This window comes from Panthera uncia, chromosome A2, assembly GCF_023721935.1.
Source record: "Panthera uncia isolate 11264 chromosome A2, Puncia_PCG_1.0, whole genome shotgun sequence".
NCBI classification, from domain to species: Eukaryota; Metazoa; Chordata; class Mammalia; order Carnivora; family Felidae; genus Panthera; species Panthera uncia.
In genome coordinates this window covers 9,078,214-9,088,128 of record NC_064816.1, presented here as the reverse complement: position 1 = coordinate 9,088,128, position 9,915 = coordinate 9,078,214, and the positions used below count along the sequence as shown (strand labels likewise).

Genomic DNA, 9,915 nt, shown 5'->3' with positions numbered 1-9,915 from the left:
ACTGGCTGTTCCCTCTACTAGGGACTCTCTTCCCCCAGATACCCACATGGCTGCCTCCTTCAGGTCTGTGCTCAACGATCACCTCCACAGTGACACCTTCCCTGCCTGTTTAAAATCACACCCCCTTGCTTTATCCTGCCCTATTTTTTCACCCATCACCCTGTCACCTTTGACCACACTATATGTTTTACTGCATATCTCATTTCTTGTCTGTCTCCTGTACTCACGTGTCAGTGTCAGTTTCTTCAGGGCAGGAAGCTTTGTCTTGATCATTGTTGTGGCACCAGAGCAGAGTCTCAGACAATTATCTGTTGCATCGATGTATTGATAATTACCATATTCCTGGCATGCTGGGGAACAAAATAGATATGGCACCTTCCCACCACTGTTTGGGGGGGGGGGGACAGTCACATAGCTAGCTGATAGTAATGAGTTCTCAGGGCTGAGAGCTGGAGGCACGAGTGAGTACGGGGTAGGGGGGCATGGGGGCCAGCCTAAGTATGGGGTGCAATCAGGGAAGACTTCTGGAGGAGGTGGGGCCATGCAGTGGCCAGGGAGGAGTTTGGATTTAAGTAAGACAGGAACATTTGGAGGGTTTTTATTTATTTATTTATTTATTTTTTTTTTTTTATTTTTTTTTTTTCAACGTTTTTATTTATTTTTGGGACAGAGAGAGACAGAGCATGAACGGGGGAGGGGCAGAGAGAGAGGGAGACACAGAATCGGAAACAGGCTCCAGGCTCCGAGCCGTCAGCCCAGAGCCTGACGCGGGGCTCGAACTCACGGACCGCGAGATCGTGACCTGGCTGAAGTCGGACGCTTAACCGACTGCGCCACCCAGGCGCCCCTGGAGGGTTTTTATTTTTAGTTCAGTTTATTGAGGTATAATTTACAGAGAGTAAAATTCAGCCTTTATACAATTCTATGAGTTTTGATAAATAAATATAGCTGTGCAATCACTGCCTGGATCATGAAAAAGCAGAGTCTTTGGGAGGTTTTAAGCAAAAATAGGTCACATGTACCAGGTCATGCACCCTGCAAAGGGGACAAGGTTGGAAGCAGAGGGCCAGCGGGGAGACCAGTGTGGCTGTCCGGGAGAAAACACACGGGACTGGATTAAGATAGGGGACTGGGGGAAGGTGGGAACGGGGAGCCCAGGAACTGGGGCCGACAGGGCTGAGGGAGGGAGAGAGAGGGAGAGCGAGAGGGAGAGCGAACGAGAGGGAGTGAGGAACCAAGGACGTGCATGGGGACAGGGTGAGTCAGAGACACCTGTAGGACTTCCTGGAGGAGATATTCAGAGGAGGGGTCATCAATACACGGTGAGCACAGCTATGCCTGGGGAGGATGGCATTTGGGAGGAGGAGGGACAGCAGGAGAAAGTAGTGTCCCGGGGCCAAGGCAGAAGAGAGCAAAGGTGACAGATGTTACCCAGAGATAGAGGACAGCGATGGCTGAGGAAGTCGGGTGGGCTGGGCAACTTGGTGTCAGCGATGTGCCCAGGCAGCTCCTTGAGAAGCAAAAGAGAGGAAGGGCGCCTGGGTGGCTCAGTCGGTTAAGTGTCCCACTTCACCTCGGGTCATGATCTCACAGTTCGTGAGTTGGAGCCCGGAGTCAGGCTCTGTGCTGACAGCTCGGAGCCTGGAACCTGCTTCAGATTCTGTGTCTTCCCTCTCGCTGCCCCTCCCCCACTCGTGCTCTATCTCTCTGAGTCTATCTCTCTGAGTCTCTCAAAAATAAACATTAAAAAAAAAAAAAAAGTAAAAGAGAGGGAAGGAAACCAAGGCAGTGGTTCCAGCACAGCGCTCTTCAGCAGAAGGCTCTGGCAAACCACAAACGCAAGCTGTCACATGCGGAATTCTAAAAACTTCAAGCAGCCACATTAAAAAAAAAAAAAAAAGGCAAAAGAAACAGGTGAAATGAATGTTAATCATATATTTCATCTACCCAATATACCCCAAACAGTACCATTTCAACATGCAATCAAATAAAAATTAAGCAGATTGTTGTGCTCGCTTCGGCAGCACATATACTAAAAATAAAAATTAAGCAGATTGTTTACATTCTTTAAAAAAAAAAAAATCCACACTGGGGGGCACCTGGCTGGGTCTGCCGGAGGAGAGGGGAGACTCTTCATCTCGGGGCCGTGAGTTCAAGCCCCATGTGGGGTGTAGACATTATTTAAATAAATGAAAACTTAGGGGCACCTGGGTGGCTCAGTTGGTTAAGCGTCTGACTCTTGATTTCAGCTCAGGTCATCAGCTGGTGGCTTGTGAGATCGAACCCCAGGTTAGTCTATGCTTCCAGCTCAAGCCTGCTTGGGACTGTTTTTTTCCCTCTCTCTCAAAATAAATAAACTTTTTGGGGCGCCTGGGTGGCGCAGTCGGTTGGGCGTCCGACTTCAGCCAGGTCACGATCTCGCGGTCTGTGAGTTCGAGCCCCGCGTCAGGCTCTGGGCTGATGGCTCGGAGCCTGGAGCCTGTTTCCGATTCTGTGTCTCCCTCTCTCTCTGCCCCTCCCCCGTTCATGCTCTGTCTCTCTCTGTCCCAAAAATAAATAAAAAAACGTTGAAAAAAAAATTTAAAAAAAATAAATAAACTTTTTAAATAAATAAGAAAGAAATAAATAAAATACTTAAAAGATTTTTAAAAATCCACGTTGACAGCATATCTCAATAGCCCTGGGTGATCAGTGGTAACCTTCCTGGAAGGCTCAGGTCTACACCTGAGGGGCACCTGGGTGGCTCAGTCGACACAGCATGTGACTCCTGATCTCGGGGTCGTGAGTTCAAGCCCCCGTGTTGGAAATATACTTACAAAAAGTTTATTTTTCTCAAATCTTACTTAATCTCCCACACAAAACTTACACAGAATGTTCACAGCAGCATTATTCATATCAGCCCCAAAGTGCAAACAACCCAAATGTCCATCGACTGATGAATAGATTTAAAAATGTGATGTCGGGGCACCTGGGTGGCTCAGATGGTTAAGTGACCGACTGTTGGTTTTGGCTCAGGTCATGATCTCACAGTTTGTGGAATTGAGCCCTGCGTCGGGTTCTGTGCTGATGGCTCGGAGCCTGCTTGGGATTCTCTTTCTCCCTCCCTCTCTCTCAAATGATTAAATAAACTTAAAAAAAAGGGGGGGGGGAGGGACATGTCCATACCACATATTATCTGGCAATTAGAAGCAACGAGGTAGTGATACATGGTCTAACACGAATGAGCCTTGAAAAGTGAATGAAGCCAGTCCTAAGTCACACAATAGGAGTCCATTCATACACAGGGATAGAAAGTTGATTAGTTGTGTCAGGGGCTAAGGAGGATGAAGGGGAAATGGGGGGTGACTACTAATGGGTATCTGGGTTTCTTTTTAGGGGGATAAGAGTGTTCTAAAATTGATTGTGGGGGTGAATATACTAAAAGCACCTAATTGTGCATTTTTAAATTTTTTTAAATGTTTATTCATTTTTGAGAGAGAGCACAAGCAGGGGAGGGTCAGAGATAGAGAGGGAGACACAGAATTCAAAGCAGGCTCCAGGCTCTGAGCTGTCAGTGCAGAGCCGGATGCGGGGCTTGAACTCTCGAACCCCAAGATCATGACCTGAGCCAAAGTTGCACGCTCAACAGACTGAGCCACCCAGGCGCCCCCGATCCACCCAGGTGCCTCCCCCCCCAGTTGTATACTTTAAATAAGGCATTTGTATGGCATGTAAATTTTATCTCAATAAAGCGGTTGTAAAAAATGATTCGGGGGGTGCCTGGGTGGCTCAGTCGATTGAGCATGACTCTTGATCTTGGGGTTGTAGGTTTGAGCCCCACACTGGGTGTGGAGATTACTTAAAAATAAAATCTTTTTTAAAAAAGTTTCATCTTGATTACTGTTTGGGTGTCACTGTGAATTGTGGGACCCGATCCTGCAGAGAGAGCCTCACTCTCCTCAGCCACAGGGCCCTGCTGCTCTTCCACACCAAGTTCAAGGACAGCTAAGGTGGGGAGAAGTCCCCACTGTAGACAAGGAGTCCCCACTGTAGACAAGGCAGAGGGGTGGTAAAGCCAAGGAGACATGGCCAGATGTGCACCCCTCTTCCTGCCAAAAGCCATGGGTTTCCCTGAGCTGCAGGTTCCCAAGCTGGGGGGGGGGGGGTTGGTTGGAAAGATGGCTCTTCCTGGGGTTTTCACAAAGCCAGAATCCAGGGCCCCCCCGCCTGCCAGCCTTACTAGACAGCCTGACTCAAGTTTGTCCACTCTGTGCATGTGACCCTCTGCTGTCCCCGGAATGACTCAGGCAGCCTGGAACCCCCTTCCGTGGGGGGGGACCCCCGGCTGCCCACGGTGACTTTTCACAGACATTGCGGAAACCGGCTGTCGCCTCCCAGGCCAGGCAGGGCTCCTTGGGGGTAGCCCGCCAGGCAGGGCTCCTGGGGGTAGCCCATCAGGGTCCTGGCCCACATCCCACCCTCCAGAGGGGCTTAAGGACTGGAGGAGGGGGTGGGGAACTCTTCTCAAAGGCCCTTTGTGGGAGCGGCTGGGGGGGGCTGTCGGGGGGGACCCCGCCCTGCGTGACTCACTCCTCATTGCTGGGCGGTGACTCAGCCCAGGCCCCCCTCTGGCCAGCTTGCAGCAGGTGCTGCCAGCTCCGGCTTGGGGATGGGGGCCTCTGCAGCCGCCTTCATGGCATCCTACTCTGAGCCTGTGACCCACACCCATTTCCAGGGGCACCTGCCTTGCGCTGACCTCCTTGCCCTGTAGGGCTCAGACCACTGAGAAAACTTCCTACACTTCCTCCCCTCCTTGGTTGGGGGCAGACCCCTGGCACTGAGATGCGCCAGCCATTGTCTCACTATTGATTCATGGATCCTCAAACCACCCGTGAGGTAGGGAATTCTTGCTACCTCCTTTTACCAGATGGGGAAACTGAGGCTCGGTGTGATTCCCTTGCGGCCCAAAGACACAGGAGATCAAGCCGGGTCGGGGCTATACCAAAAGCGTTGCTCCGGAGTGTTAACGGGGTAATAATCCCAGCTGCCTCGTGCGCCAGAGCAGGGTTACTGCATCCTGCAACGTGGACTCCATTTTATCGATGAGCAAACTGAGGCAACGAGCACGTAACTCGAGAGTGAGAGGCGGGGCCCGGGTTCGAACCGAACCTGAGAGCTGGGGCCTTGCTCGGCCGCTTCCCCACGGGCCTCGGGCGCCCGCTTGGGGGCTGGGACGCCCCCGCCGCCGGGCCCCTCCGGCCGCCGGGGCCGGCAGAAGCCGGGCCGCCCGCCAGGCTGCCGGGCGAGTTGCCCGGCCGCATCACGCCGCTGTGAGTCACCGCGCGCGCCGGCCCCGCCCCCCGCGCTAACAAACAGCGCGTTGCCGGGCAACCGCCGCCGGGAGCCCGCCCCGTCCGCCCCGGGGAGCAGGGTTCGAGCCTCTCGCCGGATGGAAGCTGCGCGGGGCTTTGGGAGCGGCGGCCTTTGCGAGATTGAGGACTCTGATCGGGCCTGCGGTGCTGGTGGGCGCAGACACGAGGGCGCAAGAGACAGCTGCGGTTCAATGAGGGTCGGGGGACAGAGGGTGTGTCGCCGCAAGCCGGACCCTCCCTCGGGCCTGTGGAGTCCGTTGCCAGGATCAGGGGATGGCACGATGTACTTGCTGTGGGGTGAGAAGAGCCCTGAGGAGCTGGACCAGGGAGTCGAAACCATTTTTGTAGAGGGACTTAGGGTGCCTGCCTGGGGTTGGGGGGATCAGGAGGAGGGGATTTGGGCTTCTCATCCCCACCCCCACCCCCCAAAGGAGCTAACACTGAATACATTCTGTGTTCCAAGCTGCTCTACTCACGTGTGTACCTATGGATATTAACTAATGTTCACAGTAGCCCTCTGACGGCTCACAGGTATTATGCCCATTTTACAGATGGGGAAACTGAGGCACAGGCACATTTCTTCGCCAGAGGATGCAGAACTCCGAGCTTGACGGCAGGCAGGGTGTCGTGGGCTCCCCCTCGCGGCAGTGGTCATATCTGGGGGAGTCTGGAGCATAGGTCTGAGCTCACGGTTCGGGTGGGACCTGCAAGAGTGTGGTGGGGGCTGCAGAGAAGACAGTTGAAGGCCTTGGCCTCCAGAGGCTATGCCAGGCTAGTTGAGGCCAGGGAGAAGTTTCCCAGGAGTCGGCATCACTTCATTCCAGCTCCCCAGGACCCCATAATAGGTACCACCGACTGGGGCGCCTGGATGGCTCATTCGGTGTAGCGTCTGACTTCAGCTCAGGTCATGACCTCCCGGTTGGTGAGTTCCAGACCCACGTGGGCTTCTGTGCTGACAGCTCAGAGCCTGGAGCCTGCTTCGGATTCTGTGTCTCCCTCTCTCTCTGCCCCTAGCCCACTCGCATTCTGTCTCTGTCTCTCTCAAAAATAAATAAACATTAAAAAAAAAGATTTTTTTTTTTTTTTAACTCAAATGATTGAATAAATCACTGGGATGGTGAAGTGCGGACGCAGAAAAGTACAGGGTTCCTGGAGAGTCTAAAGTCAGAGGGTCTCGGTGGGAGGGAAGGAAGCCTTCCCGGAAGAGTAATGCCCTAGGATCTGAAGGATGCTTGCGACCCAGCGGGCAGGTGAGTGTGAAAGGCTGGGGAGAAGTGGGGATCTGACAAGCAGGGCCTGTGGTCAGAAGGGGTGGGAGACCCTGGAAGAATGCTAGGGTCTCCCCCCTAATCCCATCCCCCTGGGAAAGGGGGGATGGGAATTTTCGCAGAGTGAATGGTAGAGGGAGGAGGGAAGATGTGATTAGATTGTCTCCGGAGAAGGGGTGGAAGGGGTAAGGCCAGGAGCAAGGAGGCCAGGGAGGTGTCTGTTGGCGTGTTTTCGGGCCAGAGATGATGGCTGCCAGATTTAGCAAATAAAAATACAGGAGACGCAGTTAAATTTGATTTTCGGATACAGAACAAGTAAAAAAAAAATTTTAAGTATAATAACGTCCCCCAATATTGCCGGGGACATAACTTACGGTACAAAGTGATTCCTTGTTTCTCTGAAAATCAGCTTCAACGGGGTGTCCTGTGTTTTATCTGGCAGGAGTACTTGAAGGTCTCAAGCCCCCTAGCTCCCCTCCTCCCCAGGGATGGCGAAAAGATAATAGCTAACAGTACTGAGCAAACGCACCTTGAGGTGAACACTGTTACCCCATTTTACAGACAGGGAAACGGAGGCTCAGAGAGCTTTCGGTAACTTGCCTATACAGTGAGCGAGTGACCCCCGACTGGAACCCGGGCACGTTGGTCGCAGTCCACCAGCGGGTTGGAGCTGGCACACCCCCCTCCTCCACGGGCGGGGGGATGGGGCTTGGACACGAAGGTTCCCCTGGTTCCTGGTGGCCCTAAAGCAACGGGATCCTCAGCCCCGTCCCGCGGCCCGGGATCCGTGCCACCCCCCGGCGCCCCTCCTCCCAGGACACCGAGGCAGTGGGAGGGGCGGGAGGCGGCCTCAGGGGGGCTCCGCTCCCCGGCTGCGGCTCGGCCTCGCCCTCCTCCAGGCCGGGAGGATCCGCCGTCTGCGCCCGCCGGCAGGGGGAGGGGGAGGGTTATTTTTACCTCCCTCCAGGCAGCCGGGGCGACAGGAAGTGAGCGCGCGGCCCGCCAGATGTGGGGAGCCAGGCAGCTGGGAGCAGCCACAGCTGGACTGGCGGCCGGCCGGGGTCGGGGGGGAGGGGGGGCGGGGTCTGCGGGGGGCGGATCCCAGGCCTCAGGTCCCCTCTTTGTTCCCCGCCGCCCTAGCCTCGTGTCCGAGGTCCCCTCTCACCCCCACCCCCCTCCCCCCCGCGCCCCGCTCATCTCGTTGGCGGCCTTGCTGTCCCCCATCTGTGCGCCGGTGCCTTCCGTGCTCACAGGCTCTCGGGTCCCGGGCGGGAGGGGGGACGCTGCTCCCCGACGTGGGGACCCCCCGAGTCCCAGCAGAGGGGGGGGGGGAGACGGCCCCTCATCGGCCCCGCCTGCCACCGCCATTGTTTACCCGTCGGCTGCCTCCTAGGAAACTTAACCCGCCCGCGGTAATTTTATTTGGGAACTTCGGCCAGTTGCCATAGCAACCCCCAGTGACGTCAGAGGGGCTGGGGCCCGAAATCCCCGGGAAAGGGGGGATGGGATTAGGGGGGAGACCCCCAGGAGGGCCCCTCCTTAACCCTGCGCCTGCCAGGTCCCGGTCTGAGGGGAGAGGGCAGCCAGATGTGACACCTCTCGGGCGCCCCCATTCTGGCGCGGTGCCAGGTGAGGGTGGCAGGCCAGGCCCTGATGTCATCCGGTGCTGGGTGGGTGGTGAGTCAGTCCTCGGGTGGGGGCTGGGCCAGGCCTGGGGGCTATTCCTGTCTGACTCACCCCTCCAGTGCCCCTGAGCAACACCCAGACGCTGCCCTAGGGATTTCAGGCGCCAGGCTGGGGGGAGGGGGTGGGGGTCCCCACAGATCCCTGGGGCCTCAGCTTCTCTCAACCGTAGGTGGGTAGGCAAGGGCTTCCCTGGTGCTGTCACCCGGGCCGAGGGTGGCTCAGTGGAAGGGTTCGTGGCAGTGAACTGGGGCCACCTCGTACCGTCGTTCCCCGGATGTGGGGAATGGCTGGAACTGGCTAGGGAGGGGGCAGGTGGTGGGATCCCTGCTCCGTCCACAACACAGCCCGTCACTAGGGCGATGGGAGGCAGGGGCCCTGACTGGCACGGAGGAGCACACGCGCGCCAGGGGGGCTGGGCTGGGAGGAGCCACCCTAACCACAGTGACGTGGGACTTCCTCGGCAGGGCCTGTTTGATGTCTCTGTGTGCAGCGTTGCCATGGGGCCCGGCAGGCAGCCGTGCGTGTGAGCTGGGGTGACCTATGGGGCGGCTGGGTCTGTCAGGGTCCCTTGACCCAGCACCCCCGTCCCGGGCCCACAGGACTGCATGTACCTGCTGTACCTCCGGGCACTCGCTTATCCAACTTTTACCCCATCCTGGGCCCTGGGCCGGGACATTCCTCATCTCATCTCAGAGCCTTGGCGTAACTGCAAACTGCACGTTTTCAATATAAGGAAACTGAGGTTCAGAGAGGTGTGATCACTTGGCCAACGATATTCAGCCAGAAAGTTGGGGAGCAAAGATCTGAAATTCAGTTCTTCCACCCTGCTCCCCTCGTCCGTCCGTCACACTGTTTTCCTCATTGTTTCTCAAATACCCCAGGCATGTTTCTGCCTCGGGACCTTTGCACTGGCTGTTCCCTCCACCTTGAACTTCTCCTCCAGATGTCCGGACGGCTCCTCCTTCACCTCTTGGAAGTCTTCGTTCAAGTGTCACCTGGTCTTCATGCAGCCTTTCCTGACCTGGCCCCCACCTCCTCAGCCCCCTTCTATTTTCCCTTAGCATGGATCACCCAACACACAATATATCTTTATACCTATCTGTTTTGTGTGTGTGTGTTCCCTACAGCTGTCAGTCCCATGAGGGCAAAGCTTTTTTTTCTGGCTTGTTCTCTGCTGTGGTCTCCGGTGCCCAGAACAGTGCCTGGCACACAGCAGGCACTCAGCGAATGTTTGAAGAACGAACAGACGGGCGTGTGTGTGATCCCTATGCCACTTGACCACTTAAGCTGGCCTCACCCTGGCCCTGTCCCCCTATCCCTCCCTGTCGTGACAAAGGATCTGTTGGCTAGTTTGGAGAACTCCTATCCCTGTTGGCTGCTGTCCCTGGGTAAACTGGCCAACTCAGGACCAGGGCGTACGGGGCAAGCACTGGGGGATCCAGAGGGAGAGCTGGTGGCACCTGAGGTCCCTCCAAGCTTAGTGAGCTGGGTCGTCTGGGGTTATAAAGGGTCTTGGCACAGATATCCCTGGAGGACAGCATGGAGGAGGCATTTCTGCTAAATGTGTGCCCAACTGGACTAATGCCAGGCGAGGGATGGTTCTGGATGGG

At 55.9% G+C, this 9,915-nt stretch overlaps 1 long non-coding RNA gene across 1 annotated transcript; it reads left to right on the top strand.

Moving 5' to 3' along the window:
* The first annotated feature begins 7,908 nt into the window (after positions 1-7,908).
* On the top strand, positions 7,909-9,403 carry LOC125929072 (uncharacterized). Its single transcript, XR_007459799.1, has 2 exons — positions 7,909-8,248; positions 9,187-9,403. It is a non-coding gene; the product is annotated as an uncharacterized LOC125929072 (long non-coding RNA).
* Positions 9,404-9,915: the final 512 nt, after the last annotated feature.